Here is a 10,460-nt window from a genome sequence, read left to right as displayed (position 1 = left end):
TAAGAGAGAAAGTGTAGCTCAATAGAGCTTTAATTGCACAGTTTCTTTATTAGGGCCAAGGGTGAACAAACATCTATCTTGGGACAAGCACATTTTGTGTCTGGGCTATTAGTATTTTAATTTGTGCCCAGTGGGAAAGGAAGAAAAGACCTTCTTATTGACTTGAGCAAAATATTATATAATAATAAAAAAAATATATGGTGCCTTCTACTAATATTGGCATCCTTGGTCAAGCTGTGAAAATTGTCTTTATTGTTTAACCTTTTGATCTTCTGTTAAAAAAAATACTCTGCTCTCATGGATATCAAACAATTGCAAACAAAACACAGGATTATCAAAAAAAATTGTTAAATATAGGTGTGCAACAGTTATTGCCACCCTTTTAATCAGTACGTTGTGCTACCTCCCTTTGCCAAGATAACAGCTCTGAGTCTTTTCCTATAACGCCTGATGAGGTTGTAGAAGGGGAAAGGGATCTGAGACCATTTCTCCATACAGAATATCTCCAGAGACTTTGAATTTCAAAGTCCTGGCTGGTGGACTCATCTCTTCAGTTCACCCCACAGGTCATGGTAGAACCTTGATATTGTGGTCACAATACCATTTTTGTATTGGTTTTGATGTATGTTTTGGATCATTGTCCTGCTGGAAGATCCAACCATGGTCCATTTTAAGCTTTCTGGCAGAGGAAGTCAGGTTTTCATTTAATATCTGTTGATATTTGATAGTCCATGGTGCCATGTATCCTAACAAAATATCCAGGTCCTCTGGCAGAAAAATACCCCCCAAAACAGTAAAGAGTCACCACCATATTTAACCATGGGCATGAGGTACTTTTCCATATGCCTACCTCTCTGTGTGTGCCAAAACAACCTCTGGTGTTTATTGCCAAAAAGCTCTATTTTGGTTTCATCTGACCATAGAACCTGATCCCATTTGAAGTTCCAGTAGTGTCTGGAAAACTGAAGATGCTTGAGTTTGTTTTTGGATGAGAGTAGAGGCTTTTTCTTGAAACCCTTCCAAACAAGTTGTGGTGATGTAGGTGACTTCGGATTGTAGTTTTGGAGACTTCTGATGCAACTAACTTCTGCAATTCTCCAGCTGTGATCCTTGGAGATTTTTTGCCCACTTGAACCATCCTCTTCACAGTGCGTTGAAACAATATACACACACATCCTCTTCCAGGTTGATTCATAACATTTCCAGTTGACTGGAGCTTCTTAATTATTGCCCTGATGGTGGAAATGGGCATTTTCAATGCTTTTGCTATATTCTTATAGCCACTTCCCATTTTGTGAAGATTTTATTATAAATGCATATTTTACATCAGTCACTGATCCAACACTGATTAAAGGTATTGGGGCTGATGCAGACCTGGAATAGTGAATCAGCCTCAGATTGGATTTAACATTGATAGTCCATTCTTAGCTAGAAGACTGGGAGACTGCTTACACTAAAGGTATTGCTGTTATCCTTTTTAAAGGGTTTGGCAGAATAATCTTATGCTGAATTCTGTTTAGCAGAAATTTTGTGGTAACATGTAGGGCTGCACGATTATGGTCAAAATGATAATCACTATTATTTTGATCAATATTGAGATCATGATTATTTATCACGATTATTCTTTTATTTTCAGGACAACATATATATTTTATTGCACTTTCACATTTAAATAAACAGACCACTGCTTTCACCTCCATGTTAGCCCCTGCTAATGTACAAATCTTTGCATCAAATTAGACTGATCATTAAAGTGCATCATCTCGTAGAAACAAAATATAAATAAAATTGTACCCAAAATATAGGATAAGTAAAAATAAAAATGCCATCAACCAAATGAAAATATGCAATCAAATATAACAATATGCAACCAAATGAAAACAATTCAGGCCTATGTAGAAAAGGCAATAACAGTGTTTACAGGAGGAGAGACGCAGCCAAATCACCCAATAGAATGGTGCAGGGATGACCTTTTCCATAATACGGATTTACTCTGTGGATGAATCTTCATCGACATTTTTTTTGGGAATTGTCCACAGCATACCTGAACCAGTTTATCTGCAAAGACTTTTTTCCTGTTCGGCTTGATGACGTTTAATGTCCCCGCTAATGTCTGTAGACCTATTTAGCAACTTGTTTGTGTCATGATTTCCCCTCGTGCAAGCACTGGAGCTCGCAGCGCCACCGCTAAAATGATACCTCATTTCCAGGTTTTGGCATTATAAAATGACGTCGTCCCTGCGCCACTCTATGGTGACTGGCTGTAAGTTTAGGAAGCGCTTGATTTGATATGCAGCAGAGTTTTCTATGTGCAGAGGACGAACTTTAAACATCAATATCGCAGTCGATCATATTAATGTAATCATGGGCAGTCAAAATCGTAATCGAGATCCATATTCGATTAATTGTGAAGCCCTAATAACATGTTAAATATCCACAGAATGGCATCTACAATGAAGGGGGGAAAAAGTATTTGATCCCCTGCTGATTTTGTACGTTTGCCCACTGACAAAGAAATGATCAGTCTATTATTTTAATGGTAGATTTATTTGAACAGTGAGAGACAGAATAACAACAAAGGAATCCAGAAAAACGCATGTCAAAAATGTTATAAATTGATTTGCATTTTAATGAGGGAAATAAGTATTTGACCCCTCTGCAAAACATGACTTAGTACTTGGTGGCAAAACCCTTGTTGGCAATCACAGAGGTCAGACGTTTTTTTGTAGTTGGCCACCAGGTTTGCACACATCTCAGGAGGGATTTTGTCCCACTTCTCTTTGCAGATCTTCTCCAAGTCATTAAGGTTTCGAGGCTGACGTTTAGCAACTCAAAGCTTCAGCTCCCTCCACAGATTTTCTATGGGATTAAGGACTGGAGACTGGCTAGGCCACTCCAGGACCTTAATGTGCTTCTTCTTGAGCCACTCCTTTGTTGCCTTGGCCGTGTGTTTTGGGTCATTGTCATGCTGGAATACCCATCCACGACCCTTTTTCAATGCCCTGGCTGAGGGAAGGAGGTTCTCACCCAAGATTTGACGGTACATGGCCCCGTCCATCGTCCCTTTGATGCGGTGAATTGTCCTTTCCTGTCCCCTTAGCAGAAAAACACCCCCAAAGCATAATGTTTCCACCTCCATGTTTGACGGTGGGGATGGTGTTCTTGAGGTCATAGGCAGCATTCCTCCTCCTCCAAACACGGCGAGTTGAGTTGATGCCAAAGAACTCCATTTTGGTCTCATCTGACCACAACACTTTCACCCAGTTGTCCTCTGAATCATTCAGATGTTCATTGGCAGACTTCAGATGGGCATGTATATGTGCTTTCTTGAGCAGGGGGACCTTGCGGGCGCTGCAGGATTTCGGTCCTTCGCGGCGTAGTGTGTTACCAATTGTTTTCTTGGTGACTATGGTCCCAGCTGCCTTGAGATCATTGACAAGATCCTCCCGTGTAGTTCTGGGCTGATTCCTCACTGTTCTCATGATCATTGCAATTCCACGAGGTGAGATCTTGCATGGAGCCCCAGGCCGAGGGAGATTGACCGTTCTTTTGTGTTTCTTCCATTTGCGAATAATCGCACCAACTGTTGTCACCTTCTCACCAAGCTGCTTGGCAATGGTCTTGTAGCCCATTCCAGACTTGTGTAGGTCTACAATCTTGTCCCTGACATCCTTGGAGAGCTCTTTGGTCTTGGCCATGGTGGAGAGTTTGGAATCTGATTGATTGATTTCTTCTGTGGACAGGTGTCTTTTATACAGGTAACGAGCTGAGATTAGGAGCACTCCCTTTAAGAGTGTGCTCTTAGTCTCAGCTCTTACCTGTATAAAAGACACCTGGGAGCCAGAAATCTTTCTGATTGAGAGGGGGTCAAATACTTATTTCCGTCATTAAAATGCAAATCAATTTATAAAATTTTTGACATGCATTTTTCTGGATTTTTTTGTTGTTGTTCTGTCTCTCACTGTTCAAATAAACCTGCCATTAAAATTGTAGACTGATCATTTCTTTGTCAGTGGGCAAACGTACAAAATCAGCAGGGGATCAAATACTTTTTTCCCCTCACTGTATCAGCGTTTGTTCTGTAACAATCTGGCGCTTGTGTTGACTTGCTTGTCTTATCATTGCTTTCCTGGCTTTTTTGCCAGCAACTCATTAAGTGCATGTTTGGTCAGCTGGTTTTGTTTTGATGACTGCACAATGCCTGCTTTTGTAGCACTCCACAAACAAGAACTAATTTTATTACTTATGGCATCATTCATCACAAATAAATGGCAATTATGTTGCTGTGGCTTTTAAATAAAGCATAACATGTACACAAGCTTATTACCATAACTATATTTTTTATCAGTTAGATGAAAAACCTGTTGCCATAGTTCAGTTTTAAGAACTGAAACAATTAGCGTATGATATTATTTTGACTTTAAAAAAGGATGCAAAAAATAAAAGTTTTAAATAAATATAGAAATATTTAAGTATGTACTATCTTAAATAATAAGAATAATGAGAATAAACTTCTCATGTCACTTCTTATAGACTTTTAAACAGTTAGAAACTCAAAAGAACAAAAGAATAAAACGTCTACCTCAAATCACACACTGGTTTTAGTTACTGTAAATTAGTGACTCTCCACAACAGATTTATTTCTTAATTCTCAGATGTTACCTAGCATGATATTAAGTCTGACTATACAAATTATCTGGATACTAATAGATAGCCAACGTTAGAGAGATTGGGAATTAGTTGGGGCTGAAAAAACAACAGCTTTATTCCGCATCTCTCAAATGTTAGCTAGCATGATAATAACTTTGACGATACAAATTAGCTGGATACTAATAGAGTGGCACAGGGATGATGCCATTTTGTCCTGGAACCCAGAAGTTAGCATCACACTGGTTCCCTCAACATAAACCCAATAGGATTTTCACATAGGCTTTTAGATTATCTAAAAAAATAAGCTCTGTGATCAACAAAAGTTTACAATACTAACACGTTTTGTCCATCAAGAAATTTTCACAAATAAACACAACTTTTATGAAGTTTGAAGCCTAAATACAGTCACCAGAAATAAAAAGCTAACCGTATGCTATAAACGAACTACACCACAGTCGCTCGACTTCAACGTCACCATCACCAAGCTTCTGACAACTTCTCCAAACTTGATTTAAAAGCATTTTTCCCTAAAACGGGTTTACTCTGTGGATGAATCTAGTTAGCCAATATTTGAGAGATTAGGAATAAACTGAGGCTAAAAAACCAACAGCTTTATTCCTCAGCTCTCAAATGTTAGCTAGCATGATAACTCTGCGACAAACTTAGCAGAATGCTAATAGCTAGCTGTCACAGTAAAAACTGCCTTGATAAATACAGTACAAAGGGTACATAGCAGCCGATATATCATACTTATGGGTACTGCATATGGGTCTCTTATGGGTCTCATGCTTGCTATAAAATCTGTTAAACTCCTTAAATGCTAGTCTGGTGAATTATTGCATTATGCAAAATTTGCCGGCCAGTCAGTCAGTACGTTTACATGGACAACAATAATCCAATATTATCCCGATTAAGACAATACTCTGATTAAGAAACTACCATGTAAACAGCAATTTTTTAATTACCTTAATCCGACTAAAGTTATACTCGAAGTAAACACGAATCGAATTAAGACGTGGAGTATTCCTGTTTTAGTCGCATAATCGACGTGTATTACAGACATGTAAACACCTTAATCACACTATTAATGTCGTTCAATTGATGTCGATCAAATTTTCACCGCATTTTGCGACAGGACACATACACACGCGGCAGTGCTCAACCGTTTTACGGCAAACAAGAGAGCACGGCTGCGTCCGAAACCGCGAACTTACCTACTATGTAGTAGGAGAAATACATGTATTTCGGACAGGTAATTACGCGGTTTGGGATGCAGCCGATGGCGTCAATCAGTCGTCTATTTGCACGTACAGCATGACTAATAATTAACCGCACTTGAAGCGTTCATAAAAATTTAAAATAAAAACACCAAAAACTGTAAACGGTACCATAACGAAGACAAACTGTATGCTGATATGTAATATTCTGGAGGGAACATCGGACGGCATGGCGTGGGGACGTAATGACGTGTGCCATTAATCGATCTATGTTCTATAACATGAAAAATGGGAACATGAGAGGAGTGTTGTAAAAGCGACTCATGTAAACACCTTAATCACAAAATTGTCTTAATCAGAATAAGGTCAATAATTAGATTATTGCTGTCCATGTAAACGTAGTCAGTATTAAATTTGTTGATGGAAAAATCTTTATCAACTTTTTGTCCAAATCAAGTTTGATGTCAATGATCTATAAGCTGTAGTGCTTTGCCCTTCTGTTAAGGTATTAACTTGTTGGATGGCACTTCGGGAATTAAATAAAAAAATATATATATATTCTATTGATCACAATATTCACTTTTACTCCTCATTTTAGTAGTATGAGGGTGTTCTGGTGTGGTATGGAAATAGTGCCTAATTATGCTACATTGAAAAAAATTTAAGGGATGTGCCACAACAGGAAATGACACCAGAATGAGCAGGGGTGCCATTTTTTTTTGTTGTCGTTTCAAAAACAAACAAACAAAAATCAATAAAATTGTAAATAAAATAAATTAATAATAAAACTGTTTAATAATATTATGAATGCTAAGAGTAGCCTACTGCATCTGAACAAGTTATAAAAACATTAAAAAATTTTTTAACCTTTTTCCATCCATCCATCCATCTTCTACCGCTTACTCCTTCTCAGGGTCACGGGGAGACCTGGAGCCTATCCCAGGGAGCATCGGGCACAAGGCGGTGTACACCCTGGACAGAGTGCCAGTCCATCGCACGGCACAATCACATACACACTCACACACCAATTCATTCACTACGGACACTTTAGACACGCCGATCAGTGTACCATGCATGTCTTTGGACTGGGGGAGGAAACCGGAGTATTTAACCTTTTTGGTGCTACATAATTGAATACTTACACAGCTATATTATTGCTATTAAATGTCATTCTGTTATAAGCAAAAAAGTTATGTGATGTACAGAAAATCAGTCCACACACATTTCACACACATGGAGCATTGAAAGCGGAGCATTTATTAGGTGCATGTGTTAGCCTTAAGTCCTCAGGGGACCTTTAGGGAGCTTTGTCACGGTCTTATTAGTTAGAGTCTGGAGGATCTTGGCATGTTTGCGGAGCTCAGCCGTCAGTCTGGCAGTGGGAAGTGGAGCAGGAGGAATGTCCAGCACCTCAGACAAGCAGAAAGAACATGATCTTTTTTTCAGAAAAGGAATGTAACCACTGATAATACTCAGACTGCTGTAGGGTTATCTGCGCAACATCCTCTTCCTCTTCTCATATCCAGCCAACAAAGCAGACGAGAACTGGTTGCAGATCAGCATGTTACATCAATTTTAACATTTTAGGTTTTCGGCTAGCTCGCTACTGACATCTCTGTTGTCACTTTCACAAGGAGGAAGAGGGTCATAGCATAGCATCAATGTTCGCATGCATGTACACACACCGTTACAAACACCTAACCAAATGAGGAAATTCAGCTTCCCCTGCTGCATGCTACTGAGCTTTGTGGGCTGGTCCATCTTCCCTATTGATGGTGTTAATGAGACATGTGCTATTGAGATCAGATGCTCTTTCATTAGCTCCAGTGTTTCTTTGTTCCTCGTTTCCAACCTTTAAAGTACCCACTACATTCAGTTCATATTTTGTGAAATTTCACTGATCCCTTTTTAAATAAATAAATAAATAAGTTATAATATGGAGAAACAGTCTTTGTCCAAGGAGTTTAAAAGAACTTGCCATCTTTTGAATGTATTGTATTTTAGCATCTGCAGAGGTCAGGAGGAATGGAAGTTACTGATCAGATATTTGATGCATCATTTGAGTGCATTGCTTGGGATTTTTTCCCCCGTTCCTGCCCATTCACTCCCACAGTTGTTTCAGCTTCTACCAGTCTACCAAAAAAAGGCTAAATTTATCACCCTAAATGGTTCTTTGGTTTGTCCTGATGCTGCTGGAGTTGAGATGCAACAAAGTGTCCAGAAGTCTTTTGTTTTCAATGAGAGCTGGGGATCTGCAGTGGGTGAACTGATCTGCAGTCACCTAAACAGGGCAGAGTAAGCAACATTAAAAAAAAAAGTGTATGAAAGAAGAGAAGCAATGTAATAAAAATAACAATGGAAGAGAGTGGTGGTGGCATATTTTCTTTATTCATCCATTGTGAAACATTATCCATGTTTTTGGTACCATATATTTGTTCTTTCTGACAGCTCCTGAACTAGTCAGTGAGAACAGCATCAGCACACATTCTGACACTAGTAGATGGTGATGCATTTTACATTTTATCCTCCACATTTATTTTTAGTGGTAGTACATTTGATTTATGGTCACTTATACTCATTTTAAGCGAGAAGACGTCTGAATTGTGGTCAAGTGGTATTGGCCAATAAGATAAAAATGCCCACTAACAAAAAAATTGCTGGTCTTGTGAATGCAGGGCTTCTCCTTTCAGAAAATGTATCTAGTTAAACCCATTTAAGAATAAAGAACCATCAAAACCATTGAATGGTTTTCCATTACCCTTACAAAGAATGCTCGAGGAACACTTTTAATTAGAAAAATTATTTTTTTTTAAACATCTGCGGAGGTGACCAGGATTGGTTAAACTTTCTCTGGGAGTTGGCAGGATTGGACACACATTCTGTGGGAACAAGCGGGATTGGTCAAACCTTCTCTGGGAGTGAGCAGGCTTGTCACACATTCTTACAAGTTCAAGTACTGGTAAGGACCCTGGCTCACTACACACTGGGAAACTGATAACTGAATTTCTAGTTTCATGATTACGTACTCGTGTTGTAAAACGTCACCAAAAATTGAATTGAAAAATATTTAATTTTTATACTTCTTATAAATTTGTTAGCTTACTCACATACTTTTTTATCATAATATGTCAAGCAGGATCAAAGGCACAAAAATCATTTGAGAGCTACAACAATAACAAGCTAATTACATTTGTAGCTGAAAGCATTTTTTATTCGACCTGAGAGACTTCAGAAAATATGACATCATTTCCAGTAAGGGATTATAGTTAGCATCCATGCTCCCTTGTTTTTGCGTTGCATTGTGGGATTTTTTTAGGGAGCAAATATTCCAGTGCACTGGAAGGATTTTGTGAAACATACCCTCTGGGAGTGGACAGGATTGGAGTGCATGGGATTTGGATTAAATCTGAGCATTCTGAGCCAACGAGCATGAGAAAGAGAATAAAATATTAACATTGTGGAAATATCGATGATTTTAAGTAGTTTTCTCTCTTTGTCCCTTGATCGTTTTTGATCTGATCTGTTCTCTACAGAAGGCCACAGATATCTCCACCATCCATCCGAGAACTCGGAGAACATTCAAACTCCACACACAGGGCAGCGGCAGGAATTGAAACCCCCAACCCTGGCGTTGTGAGGCGAACGCGTTAACCACTAAGCCACCACGCACCCGATTTCTACAACAGGCCATGGAAAATGCTGTTTAGAAATAATTATTCATGGAAGAGTAATAAATCACAGGTCTAACTTCTCAGACTTTCCATGATTTCACACATTTGAGTTCGAGTATTAATAGGATGATACAGTGTTTGTTACCTGCTGCTCCTTCTGTCTGCTTCACACTCTCATCCTTGGCAAACCTGCTTCTTGCTCATGAGAGAAGAAATTAATTTCAGGAAGAACAGTATGATTAGTTTGAAGGATTCTGGTTAATGTCATATGCCGTTTTAGATTTTGGATTGTTGATGAAATGATCTCTTCAGGGTCTAGAGTTTAGGACCAGGGCTGGGCTGCTGGGTGTGATCTCTGGCAAGGAGTACTGGGTCTGAGACCGACAAGGAGACAGACAAGGAGCCTCAGCATGCATGCAGATGAAAGCAAAGCATCTCACATCTGCTGCTTTTAGTAGGGGGCATTGGGAAGAGATGAAAAGCGTCATAGAGGTCTCTAGGGTTCTCTCTTTGGCCCCGTTTTGCTCATATAACTTAACTTCACAAGCTTTTTCAGTTATATGCAGCATTGACTGACTGACATCCATAGAATTACCATGCTAGGTCTAGCCAGATATTTTAAAAACAAGTTGTATGTGTTCATGTATGAAAGTTAAAGGTATGTATGCATGATTTCAAGGGAGGTATATCTTGGACTTCTTATCCTCTATGTTCTGCATGGTGCTGTTCAGACAGAGACCATGACCCTTTAAAAATGGGGGGGGTGAATAATGAATGCAGCCCAAAGCAGCTTGGTTTATTTGTAGGGCCGATTGTTGTCCCTAGAGTGGAAAAACAGAGCAGCCCATGGAGAATGTGCCTGGGGCTTTAACTTCATGGGAAAGTAACACTCAACCAGAGTGGTCTGGGTTTTTATTCTTTT

At 39.1% G+C, this 10,460-nt stretch overlaps 1 protein-coding gene across 1 annotated transcript in view; it reads left to right on the top strand.

Moving 5' to 3' along the window:
- limk1a (LIM domain kinase 1a) overlaps positions 1 to 10,460 on the top strand; it is a 69,275-nt gene that overhangs the window by 9,528 nt on the left and 49,287 nt on the right. The window lies entirely within an intron of this gene.

The sequence above is a fragment of the Ictalurus punctatus genome, chromosome 20 (genome assembly GCF_001660625.3).
Source record: "Ictalurus punctatus breed USDA103 chromosome 20, Coco_2.0, whole genome shotgun sequence".
NCBI lineage: Eukaryota > Metazoa > Chordata > Actinopteri > Siluriformes > Ictaluridae > Ictalurus > Ictalurus punctatus.
This window is presented reverse-complemented; position numbering and strand designations above follow the sequence as displayed.